The sequence below is a fragment of the Sus scrofa genome, chromosome 16 (assembly GCF_000003025.6).
Source record: "Sus scrofa isolate TJ Tabasco breed Duroc chromosome 16, Sscrofa11.1, whole genome shotgun sequence".
NCBI lineage: Eukaryota > Metazoa > Chordata > Mammalia > Artiodactyla > Suidae > Sus > Sus scrofa.
Genome location: NC_010458.4, coordinates 56,811,416 through 56,824,231, shown reverse-complemented (window position 1 = coordinate 56,824,231; position 12,816 = coordinate 56,811,416). Strand labels below are relative to the sequence as shown.

Genomic DNA, 12,816 nt, shown 5'->3' with positions numbered 1-12,816 from the left:
AGCAGGTAAATAGTTTTCTCACAGACAAGAGTTAGATATGATGATTACTATATAATAAAACCAACTGAGCAATCTGAGACATCAGTTAAAAAAAGACGGCTACCTTACACAAAGGCCAAACTCTTTCTGACTTCAAAAGCGTTCTCATTCCATGGGTTAATTATTCATCTACACATATTTTAAAAAGAAAATAATTTTATGAATCTATTTATATGTTTCATTGCAAATCCAGTGCCGCAGAATATTTCAGTGTCAATCTATACTAAGCAATGTCTTTTACCCATTTTTTTTTTCTTAGAGATTTCTCAGTTTCTCCAAAGTACCTTGTACATTTCTCAGAGTAAGGGAAATAATCTTCCAAGGGTTCACAGAGACCTACAGATTTCTATTTGAACCAATTTGTCTTCGAATAATGGTATATTGTATCCTAAAGCCATTCGGCGAATAAAAACAGTCTTTATATGATCAAGCACTCTTTTGATTGCACCCTGGGCCTCCATATGAACACGATTTTATGCACTTTAGCAAAAGCAAATGAACCTCAACTATCTATGAATTAATTATAATTAGTGCCTGATTTAATGTTTTCTTTCGCATTCCTTTTATATGGATCCCTCTGAAACAAACATTATTTAGGCTGCAGTACACAATTATTAGTTCAAGTTGAAGTGATTCTGTATAAAATTGGCCTCATATTTATTCATTCAAAAAATGAGCAGGGCAAGAGTGAATATTTTATAAAACTCCAGTAATTTCTCTATCAGATAACCCTTAAGCAAAATAAGATTTGACCCTTTCAAAATTGCTTAATGAATTCGTGTTACGCAGAGTATCTTTTTAAACTTCTATCGTTTTTTTTTTCCTTTTATTAAAGCCTTTGAACATAAGCTTGGGATCACAGATTCTGCATTTGAAAATATGATTGTGTTTTGATTGGTTTGATGCATCTCTATGATAGAAACCACATATTCTGAGCAAAATTATGCCAGAATTTGACAGGTTATTGTGGAAATCTCTATGTGGGAGAGAAGATGATTTCAGTTAATTGAAATGTTATCCCAGAGTGAAAATTTCAGAGATTCCATATAGCGAGAAAAGGAAACTCTGGCCAGAAGTGGTTTTGGAGGGAATAAAACATATTATAAAATATCATTTAGAGATTATTCTAAATGTATCTTATTATTATGTGTGATGTTGGCCAGATTCACCCAACACTGTGCTCTGCTAATTAATCTCTAACATAATACATGACAGTTCTATAATCTATTTATCACAGCTGCTGGTGGGCCTTCAGATCCTAGGGAGGCTTCAGGGACCTCCGGATGTATTGAAATATTTTCTCAGGGCTCTCTTCTCAGATCCAACTTACTGGCTTGAGAATATCAATGAATTTCAAATAGCGTTTGTGATTAAACCACTCTCTTGCTCCACTCTACAAATTTGCCATAAAAGCAAATAAAATGTGAGTTTCCCCCAACCTACCCTGAAGCCTGAGGAGCACACCCCCCACCCCGGTGGTACATTCTGCACAGCAGATTGACTTCATGCTCCCCCCATGGTAAAAGATGAGATGCCTTGAACAACCATAACTTTCTCAGAGTACAAACACTTCTTTGCACACAGCAGTGTTATATTTTAGGTTGTTCGTGTGTAAAAGCTTTGCTATTTATGTGACTTTTGATGTGCCTTTCTTATGCATATGAGTTGATGGCAAGATTTTAGAGGTTGGCTTGCAGCTCACCCTTTAATGCACCTTCTCAGTGGCTGACCACAAGTATCCAAACGTGAATACAATGATTTCTTGGTTAACTACTCGCATCTTTTTAGGGAAGGGCTGTCCAAAAGAAATATAATGCAAACCCCATATGCTATTTCACATGTTCTAATAGACACATTAAGAACAGTTAAAAGAAGCTGGTAAAATTAATTATGTTAATATATGTTATTTAATTCAATAGATCAAACATTATCTCTTCAATGTGTAACTGATATAAACATATTATTGAGATAGTTTACATCTTTATACCAAATCTGTGAAATCATGCGTGTGTCTTACATTTACAGCACATGTGATTGCAGACTAGCCACATTTTGATTGCTTGGTAGCCAATAAAGAGTTTAATGTACTATCTGATACATGATCCATTAATTATTTGTCAAGCAAATGAGTGGTACTAGCTGACTGGTTTCAGTATATCCAGATCAATTAATAATTTTCTGCATCATAAAAATATTTTATTACAAGTCCAAATCAGATGCCTCATTATCAAATTTCCTTATGAAATAGTACAGAGATCTCTTATTTGGACTTAGAATATTCCTTGTTTGAATAAGACTGAAGTTCCTAACATTTGTGAGAATAGTAGACTGCAAAATGGCTTGAGTATTCTGAAATTCATTCATTTGAACTTTTCATTTCATTTTCTTCTGCTGTGTGGAATGAAACTCATGTCATATTTTTATGTTTGTGGAGTCTTGATTTTTATTCATTAGAAAACAGTTAATTAATTTGCATTTATTCATTTCCCATTCCTCACACTGTAATATCATTCTCTGTATATCTAAAGGGAAATTTGTTAATATTTCTTTTAAGCCTATAAACTTAATTTCCATTAAGGGAACTGGTAGTTTGAATTAAGATGACAATATCTTGCAAGTTTTATTCCTATTGTTTGACTTTTTATAGGTGTGTCTATATAATTTTATTGTGTGATATTTGCATAAAATATGTAGGTCAGTATTTGTTTAATTTTTCTGATGTATATGTTTAATGGTAGAAAATTCTATCTGAAAGATACAAATTGAGGCATCTCTAAATGACTCCCCAATGTAAATAATATTTAATTGAATTGCTCATCTTATACTACTTCTAAAAGGAATATTTAAACTTCTCAAATTTCCTGTAAACATTAAATGAAAAGTTAAAATAATTTGGTTGAATCAATAGTGCACCCAGATTAACTGTCATCCATAATCTAGAAAGATTATTAGAGACATTTCTATTAGAGAAGAGGGTTTGGAATAAAAATAGATGGGTGGCATTTTCTTATTTATGCACTTTTTTGGTATTCCATGTGAATTTATTTATGGAGATATTTCTAGAGGAGTCCTCACCAACATGTAAGCTGCAGTTATCACGGTTGACATGCTTTTGAATGACTTTTACAACTTTGTTTTTATTTAACTGTGCCTTTTTTCTTCTAACAGAGATATTATAAAAGAATATTCAAAAATAAATTTGAAAATGTGCATTTAATTATAGTCACATAACGTCTCATATATAAATTCTAACAGAAATTTATATTTTAGATAAAAATATAAAAATTAGGGTTGGTTTAGTTTTATTACAATTTAAATAATGAGGTATTTTATTTCAGTCAATAAATTATTCTTTGACATATTAATATAGATGGAAACTTAGTAAATAACATTTGGTAAATGTATTGCCTTAAAGTATACATCATTTGTTACTGAATATTTGGTAAGTGAAATATGCTGGTCAAAAAATCATTTCCATTTATCCAGTTGACAGATATTCATATATAATAAAATATGGGATAAATCTGATACTCCAGAAAATGGATTTTTATATAATTCTATTGCACTAATAAAAAAAGTACTATAAAATAATAGCTAGTATTTATTAGGTACCAGTCATTAAGTGAACTATCTAGGTAATTTTTACAACAACCCTTTAAGTTAGATGTTATTATTACCCCTATTTTACCCAGGAGGAGTCTAAGGAACATAGAAGATTAAAATTTGTCTTAGAACCCATGGCTATTAAGTGTATTTATCACATTTTAAGCCCACACAGTTTAACTGTAGAACCTAGTGATTTATTAATCATTGTGCTTTACTGAATATACTATGTACAATGACCATGCCTGTCTTTATTTTGCATTCTATCAGCAGACTTTTACATTTATAACTTCTAAAATAACAAAGCAGGTAACCTATCTCTTGCCTAAAATCAACAGCTACCTTTTTATTACAGAGAATTCCTAACATCTTTAAATTTGCGATCCAGCCGAAACAAATATTGGACTCAAGTGCAGTCTTTTTTTTTATTTCAATTTTAATTTTTTCCATTATAGCTGATTTACAGTGTTCTGTCAATTTTTTACTGCACAGCAAGGTGATCCAGTCACACATATGTATATACATTCTTTTTTTTTCACATTACCATGCTGCATCACAAGTGACCAGACATGGTTCCCAGTGCTATACAGCAGGATCCCATTGCCTATCCATTCCAAAGGCAATAGTTTGCATCTATTAGTCCCAAATTCCCAGTCCCTCCCACTCCCTCCCCCTTCCTCTTGGCAACCAAAAATTGTTCTCCAAGTCCATGATTTTCTTTTCTGTGGAAAGGTTCATTTGTGTCAAATATTAGATTCCAGATATAAGTGAAATCATATGGTATTCGTCTTTCTCTTTCTGACTTGCTTGATCAAGTACAGTCTTATCTATAGGTCCAAAGACAAAGGTCAGTGACCTGCCCAAGGCTGGACAGTTAGTCAGTGGGAAGACATACAAGTTCCATATGCTTCTGCTATTGAGGCTTACTTTTATAACTTGGTACTCTTCCTAATTATAAAAGTGATTTTTGGAATCCCCATTAGTGATTCTTCTTCAAAATATTCTTGCAATTTTACTTAGTAATAAAATTGTTAAATTGTGGCTCTTATTAGCATTAAAAACTAATATTCAAGAGAGATTAAAGGATCAGAACTGCACAAGTGAATAAACAGACTTGATTATAAGGACACCTAATTATTACAAGGTAGGATATAATTAAGTGCTAAAGTTGTACGATATAAAGACAATAAAAGCTGCAGAGTTTCTAAGGAGGAAATCAAAGAACCATATTGCTTTGCTGGGCTCTGATTGCCAGCTTGAAAAACTGAAAAAAATAAAACCTAATAAAAACAAAGCAAGTTTACATAAGGTCTTACAATTCTGTCTAATCTTGTGAGTTTGTCTTTTAAAGACACATAGACTCCATCAGACAATTCTACTATCATTTCCCTATAATCAGATTATCAAAATACCAACAACAAAAAAAAAAGCAAGCTAGCAGAGCAAGGCAAGCAGAATTGAGATTAGAATTTGTTGTCTGTCTATTGTGTTCCAAAAACATTTTCTTTCCCTCTCCCTACGATTCACTTTTGTGCAGTAGGTATTTTGCCCCTGCTCCCATTTTACAGACATGTAAACTGAGGCTCAGAGGTTCTGAGGAACCTTGTGTGAGATCATTGTCATTAGTGACAAAGACACAATTCAAATTCAGGTCTGCTCTGATTTAAATTCCATACTCTCCACTGCTTAATGGCAAGCCCTCTTACTGTCTAGAAGATCAGGAAACTAGCCCCTAATATGCATTCCGTGGGACCAGGAGTCTCATTGGAGGGCTGAAAGGCTTTACAGAATGTCAGAGATGAAAGAGGCATCAGTCTGAAAAATACCTCTTGCCTTGTTAGGACTGTGGTACCTAGCTGTGGCCATGTCTGAGCACTAGAGATTGGCTGTGCCAGACTGGCTCCTTCCTGCTCACCGTCTCTGCTGCCTGAGAACCTGCCTGGATAATACTGATTGGAGAGGGGCTCGTTTTTACATGTGGAAGCCTCCATTTAGTGTTCAGGATGAGAATGATGGGAACAAAACTGGAAAATTAGAACCATTGGTTTTCATCTGTTGTCACTCTTTGTGGCCCTCTCCTTGCATGTTTGCATTGTCTGTGAAATCCCTTTGCAAACTTGAGAAATCTCCTTGTGCCTCCATCCTTGCCCCGGGGAGAAGGGAGCCTGATGAATAGCGAATGCATTAATTTGTGGACTTTTTTCTAAAGGGGGATGGGTGTGTACATTTTTTTAAAAGAGTTAATCATTAGGAAATAGGCACACGATCTCTGTTGATAATTTTAAACATGTGGGCTTGGAGTGGTGGTAACAGAAATGACAACACTGACAGTGGACATGTATTGTGGGGTGCTATTATATCCTAGCGTTTAGGTAATAAAAGCTCAGTTTATCTAAAGCTGTGCTGGAGTCAGGGGACACCTGATATATAATATAGTCCCATATCCTATTGACTGTGGCATCAGCTAGCAAGTGTTTAAATTTGAAAGTTGGCAAAATAATGATCAAATTGTATGGATGAGCAAACGATACATTTTAAGATGAAATAAATCATTTGTAAATGTGAAGAGCAGGCTTCAAATCTGTATATTACTAGAAAGATACATTTGAACTATTCTCCCATTCTCATACTGTGCATTTCCATGTTTATACTATAAACAGCATTGCCTCTGAAGGATAACAAATGGGCCTGCTATTGTGGAAATCTTGTATCTTAATGGGAATGGTGTTCCATAGTCAAAATGACTGAACCAATTAATGTGTTTTATACCATATTTTAAATTCCTCTATTGAAAGATATTTGGAAGGGTAAGGTGTACAATTAAGCTAATTTAGCTTGTAATCCAACTTCCCTGCATTTTCAAGATATATGATATTTATTTACATTTTTAATTCTTTTTTGTGTTATGTGCTCATTTGAATCTTATCTATTTTCTTTTCTTTTTCTTTTTTTTTTTTCTTAAAACAGTTACATCCAGCTCTTTATTGCCTGAGCAGTCTGGGGCTTGCTTCGTCACTTGGCTTTGCTTCGGAGCACTCCTGTAGAGCTCTCTGAATTGCACAGTGAAGATCCACCCTTTTGGTGAGTGGAATCATACTACAATTTTGTGTTTTGCTCTGCCTCAAGTTGTGTTTGCATTGTTGACCAAAGTGCTTTCATACAGAGCACAAAATAGGGCTTTTCCAGCTCTGTGCATGAAAGTAGGCTTGACTTTTCTGTTTTCTGTTCTTTTTTTCCCTTTTTCCTTATGGACAAAAGTAATTTGTACTGTCGTTTTCTCTCTCTGAATTCTGTGATTGCCTCTCCCCCTCCCAAACCTATAGAATGACTTCACAATTATTCAGTGGTACATCTGCTTCTTATTTACCTAGATGGATTCCCCAACCCATCCCACCCCCCAATCCTTATTCCCTGGCCTCTAGGAATAATTTGGACACCACACTTTTAGTATTTGCTTATATCCTTGGAAATAAAAGGTGATGGTTGTGATTAGCTGGACTAACCAACATCTCATTGTAGTGTGTAAAGACCTTTTGAATGGAAAAATTTGGCCCTGTTGATCTGTTTAATGTTGTTAATCTCTGCAGGCAAAAGCAAAAAGGAAGCTGGCGAGTCTTTCTAATGCTCCTAGTAAAATCCTTTTTGCTTTTATTGTCCCTTAACTGGCATCCTCATCCTGTATTTTTGCAGCATCAAGCATCATATATCAAATGTCTTCCTAAGGCTTTCTTGGGCTCCGACATCCATTTTTCTCTGAAGTGTTTTGCTTTTTTCGATCTTGTTTTTATATTTTTACAAGTTAAATCGTACCAAGATGGTTCTCTTTGGGGTAGGGCAATTAAAACATTCTATGGGGACAGCTAATGCTTTATACAATTCTGATTTGGGGATGGGGCATCTGACTTGGCTAAAACCTCAGTTACAGAATAATCTCAGTGATTTGGGTATAGAGACTTTATGCCCAAGGATAAGGTATGAGAAGAGGTACAGTAGAGACTCCTAAGTGATTAGATGGATAAATGGAAAAGGTATTTGGATTAAATCCTTTTTTCTTTTTCTTTCTTTTTTTTTATTGCTTGTAAAAGTATTTTCAGTGAAAATGAAACAGAAAGTGAAGACTAGGTCTTATGTAGCTCAGGAATGGGGCTTGGCTTGAAGGGAAGGGTGGTGGTAGGAGTACCTTCATAAAGGAGGTATGTGTATTACAGTCATCCGACAGCCCTGGTTGGAACAGTCCATTTAGAAAACACTTACGGAGCAGATAATATAATGCCCGAATGGGAATCTCATGAGGCTGTAGTAACAATTAAAGTAGATGTTGCAATACGGTACTTACCCTGGTAGTCGAGCACACTCGTTTATCAGGGATAAAGGAATGTTATCAGCAGTTCTGAGTCATTTTTGCTGGCGAAGAAACTGAAGTCCAAGCAGCTTGCCTACAATCTTTCTACTCCTGCTAGTTTTTCACATTTTTCTTGCTGTCATCATATGTTTTCTTGGGTGTCTGGTCTGCGTGGCAAGAGCCTTCTATTAGAGTCTTAGAGGTTTCTTCTGAGATTTTATTGTGTTTTGACTCTAAGAATGGCATTTGACATTTGGTTTAATGACGCTCAGCCCTCCTTAACTTCCTCTGAAGCACCTTTGTTCCTAGTGGCTTGGAGGGCAGATCCAAACTGAGTTGTACCCAGGAAGCTTGATTTGGTTAGAACACATCTCTGATTTCAAGGCTGCTCACACACAGATCAGGTAACTACCTCTCCCAGGATAGTCTCCTAGTTCCACTTTCCATCTTGGAAGCTTGGGTCCATCGTAGCTTCTGTTCTTCAGGAAATAGTACCCAGTCCTTAGAAACCCATGATAAATGTAGAGTTGCCAGCTTCGGAAGAAAGAGGAGGGTGATGGAGGAACAGACCTAAGACCCTGGCGTATCTCACGCAGCCTGTATGTCATCTCCCAGAACAGGTAACACCACACTGAAGCAGTAAAGGAGGTGAGTTTGGAGGGCAGTACCTAGAAGATGGAGCCTGGTCTGGAGAAGGAGACCTGTGTTTAGGATTCCTAGAGGATTTTCCTGACCTTGTTAGATGCAACAATCACCCTCTGTTTTTTTCTTGCTCATAATCCTAAAGTTATCATCTAATCTTTTGATTAGATTTTCTGGAGAAGATGGATTTTTGGTACACGGCAGTCAGGAAAACAGGCAAAGGATAATGAGGAATAGTTTGTGGATGTAGAAAGAGGGAGAAAATGTACATGGTCTTAGGAACTCCCTTGATAATAAAAGCAAGTCTCAGAATCTCAGTGATCTGCCTCACATGCCGGCCTGAAAATTCATTATGTTCTCTCAATGTTCTCCTAAGCTTTTAACATTATCAAGTTATGGCAGCACTTTGATAATTTATTATTGCCACCAAAAATCATCTTGAATTTTGACTGAGTAACAAGCCAGTCAGTGAAGATGGGCTTGATTTGCAGAAAATTATATTAACTTTGAGAAGAAGTTCTTCATGCTAATTCTGTGGCATCATACTTTATATTCTATTGAACCTATTCTCAAGAAACACCTACCTCCTTGGAAACAGACTCTGAAACTTCTGCCTTCTGCTATTCACTCAGAATGTTATTTGCAGCCCTAATGGAATTAATGGAAATACTCTTCCAGGCTATAGGAAGCTTTATAAACTGAAGCTGATGTTTGCCCATGTTTTCAGTTTCCTCCTAGACCACCTCTGGCTTTTTTCTTTTCAGTGTAGGTTTATGCCTAAAGGTTTAAATGCCACTTTCTTCGCTCATAAGAGGTGGTGCCTTAAGGTATACAGGTTTTCTGGCCAGGGATCTACCTTAAATGTTTCTGTGTGGCTCCTTTGCTTAATTGGTAGCATATAAAATGGTTTTTACTCCATGGTGGATTCATAGAAAACACTAAATCTAAATGTATATTCTCATAGTTCTAGGACAGTCATATTTGCTTTCAAGCAGATTAGGATGAAATATAGGATGTGATTTTTGTCATCATTTAAAAAATATGCTTTGGGGCTATTTTTCACTATTTTATAAATAAAAATGAAAGAAACTTAAAAATCATAGGAAAAATCCTGATTTTGAGAGATTGCTTTTAATAAGGGCTAAACATAACCAATGTTTCTCAGTTTCTGATATTATTAAAAGAAAACCCTATTTTAGGTAGAAATTTGGGGGAAAATCCACAGACCTACAGGAAGGCTGTGTTTTTAGCAAAACATCCTGCAGTGGGTGTTGTGTGGATTTAATTCCCTATCAGGAGGATGCAAGTGACATTTTTCACTTTTCTTTCCATTTAAAGAGTTCATAATAATCACTATGTACTGAATATATGTGACCAAATCTCTTTAAAAAATAAGATTAACACATTTTTCAATAGCTTAAAATCCATTTCTATGCAAGAACTGAAATTATTAGCACCATTTTGAAAGTATTACACTGAGCTCTTTTTCCCCTTTTCTTTTTTTTTTTTTTGCAGAGAAACACCCTTTAATACTCAATATCTAACCTTTAAAATGAGTGTATTTTGAGATTTTTTTTCCCCCACATTACATGCCTGAGTTGCTTCTTAACATTGTGAGATTTACAACAGGTTTTCTTTAAATATTTCACAATCTCTCAGATAAAGTCATGCAATATTACATATTTCGCAAAATATTTTCTTGAAATTTTAAAGAAAAAAATAGAACATCTATAATCAGAACTAATACATGATGCATATGGTATTTTACTATAACAATTATGAATAGATAAAAGAAGAAAGGAACAGTTTTTAAAAGCATATCATGTACCGCATTTAAAAATATTTTCTAACAAGAATCATTTTATATAACATAAAAAAAGCCTTCTTTAATCTTAGAATCTGAGGTTTCAAGAGGTTAAATATTGTGCTCAAGTTTGCGTAGTTAGGAAGAAGAACGGTGTGTTTTGGTCTGATTAGTGACAACCTTTTTGCACTAACAATCACTAGATAGCATTATAGTACCATGCTTGGGGTTCATTTTAAAATAGCCAAATCACCAACAAAATGCACAAAAATGTAAAAATGTGGCACTAAAGAGACAATGAAAAAGATATTTATGATATGAGTACTGAAACAATGAGGTGGTTGCCTTGTTTCCTCTCATCTGGGACGACGGGCGTCGGGTGATTCAAAGTTTCTACTGCTCTGTGCATGATGGTGAAAGTGCCAGGAGTCTTGATTTTAGAGTCACAAAGATCTTTAGTTCCTCTGTAAAAAGAAGCTCAAAGTGGATAAACTTATGTTCAATAATTAATGTTTCAGTATTTTATCTTATTCAGAAATGATCTAGATATTGGATGAATATTCATCATTTAACTTATCTCAGTACAGACGGTCGGTCCCGACTTAGGATGGTTTGACTTTCAAGATTTTTCATCTTTATGACGGTGCAAAAGAGATTCACGTTCATTTGAAACCAGACTTTGAATCTTGAATTTTGGGCTTTTTTGAGATAGCATATGTAGTAAGATACTCTCCCATGATGCAGGGCAGCGGCTAAGAGCCAAGCTCCCAGTCAGCCTTGCACTCATGAGAATCAACAACCAATACACCTACAACCACTCTGTATCTACACATCCAAGCTGTTTTGCCCTTTCAGTACAGTACTCTGTAAATGAATGAGATATTTAACTCCTTTTTATAAAATAAGCTTTGTGTTGGATGACTTTGCAAACTGTAGGCTAATCTAAGTGTTCTGACTACGTTTAAGGTAGGCTCAGGTAAATTATAATGTTTGGTAGGTTAGGGTATTAAATGCATATTCAACTTACATTTTTAACTTGCAGTGGATGTTTTAGAACATGACCCTGTCTTACGTCAAGGAAGATCTTTATAACTTTAAGGTTTCAAGTCACCAAAAATATTTGGAAACTGTTTGTAAATTATTTTTAAGTATATATTCCATAAAGCATAATTTTTGTTGAAAAGTTCATTTATAAACTTTATCTTAAATCTGTTTAACTTACTTATTCTCAACAAGTATGTTTAGATTAGATTTCAGGAGACATTTAACAGACAACCATCTTCTTTAGTTATCTTTCTTGCTGACAAATTCTATAACAGAGATAACATGAGCTTATCTGTTAGTAAGCCAAGGTAGAATAAAAGTATTGTTTAATATTGATAACACTAAAAACGTGCCTGTCTTAATTAGACCAACAAACTGAAACTAGGTCTTATTTACTAAACATTAGTTTGGATCATGTAAACTTGAAAAATAGATTGGTTAGTTTCTACGTTCCTAAGAGTACACTTGATTTATATAAACAATTACATAGAGCTCATTACAAATCAGTTTTGGCAATATCATCTAGAGGTAGAAAAATATCACACAGATATAACATACATACATAGACATCTATAAACTTAAAAAAGCAGAGCTCTTACAGCTCTCACTTTAAAATTTTAGCCATGAGAAAAGTAAGATAATGCAAGCTCACTAGTTTATAGAAGAACCGATGAATCCAAATTGTGTCTCTGGCATATAGAATAAATTCAGGAATAAGCTCAGATATTCGTAGAAAAGACTTTTAAGATTTTTCATTCACCTGATTTCCAAATAGTTTCTTTTTTTTTTTTTTTTTCCTAATAAGAATTACCTTCCTGAAGTTTGCATTTCAAGATTCTGAGTTGCTAAATAAGACCAGGTAGAACATTTACATCTCAAAGGCACAGAGAAAGGATTTAAGTTTCTCAGAAAAGGGATTTTGTTTCTTAAATCCAGATTTTTACAATATCCATAAGCCTTTCAGATGAATGGATGGGGTTTGGGGATTGGTAAAAAGGATAAATGGGCTTTGAATTTTTTTTATAGTCACCTTTCTGTTATTGTAAAGACTAGATTTCTAAGACAAATACAAATAAAACTGTTTTTAATTTCTCAAAGAACTGGATTGTAACCTGACTGATATCCAGAAATCAACCCAGCAATCCAATTACATCATCCTCAATTTGTTTCTTTATATCAGGAAAAATAGCTTCAACAAAGATGGAAATCAAAAACGCCTATGTTCTAGATTCAGAGCTGTGAGTCCTTGGAATGTTTTAGTAAATTCTTCCATGGTAGTTTCAGAATGCTTTTTTTCCCTCTGTTGGTCCACACTTGTGTTTTAGCGCTAGGAAGAAGCCCT

At 34.7% G+C, this 12,816-nt stretch overlaps 1 protein-coding gene across 1 annotated transcript in view; it reads left to right on the top strand.

Annotated features, from left to right (window-relative positions):
- The window catches only part of TENM2 (teneurin transmembrane protein 2), a 3,459,878-nt gene that overhangs the window by 2,259,919 nt on the left and 1,187,143 nt on the right, over window positions 1–12,816 (top strand). The window contains 1 exon segment of the mRNA XM_021076712.1: window positions 6,610–6,723. The gene's annotated coding sequence lies outside the window, so the exon portion shown is untranslated.